Source organism: Rhagoletis pomonella, unplaced genomic scaffold (assembly GCF_013731165.1).
Source record: "Rhagoletis pomonella isolate Grant_MI unplaced genomic scaffold, Rhpom_1.0 Rhpom_scaffold_05050, whole genome shotgun sequence".
Lineage (NCBI taxonomy): Eukaryota > Metazoa > Arthropoda > Insecta > Diptera > Tephritidae > Rhagoletis > Rhagoletis pomonella.
In genome coordinates this window covers 11,048-11,594 of record NW_023463598.1, presented here as the reverse complement: position 1 = coordinate 11,594, position 547 = coordinate 11,048, and positions in this window count along the sequence as shown.

The window sequence follows — 547 nt, the reverse complement described above, 5'->3', positions numbered from 1 at the left end:
CCACCTAGTGTGAATGTAGCATAATGTTAACTCACGACCTACAAAATTTTGGATGATGGATTGCATGGATGCCATGCATTCTACTGTGCAGGGATGTATGGGCAACGTAGAATTTTACTTGCATTAAATTATACCGAAAAAAATGCTTGTGCGTATGAGTGTGGTAGCATTTATTTATTTTTATTATTTTTCATTTGTGCTTTCATCCGCATATTTTGTCAATAGCAGGTTTTAACATATGTGTGTGTGTACTTGAGTATGTGACGTGAACCTGCTTATCGACATTTGGAGACTTATGTATCTTGGTTTACATCGGCACTCAACAATCCCACTTCCCACCGGCATAAGCTTGCATATCATTGGGCGCCTTGCTGTTAAAAAACAAGGTGCCGCCTAAGAAATACTTTAGCAAGCATAGTATCTTAGCATTTTTGTGGTACGTAGTGACTTTGGATTGGTTTCCCATGTAAAGTAACCAATTAACATTTTGTGACTTTGCTTTGGTTTTACATTTAAAATAACCAATTAACATTTTGTGGTACCCAGT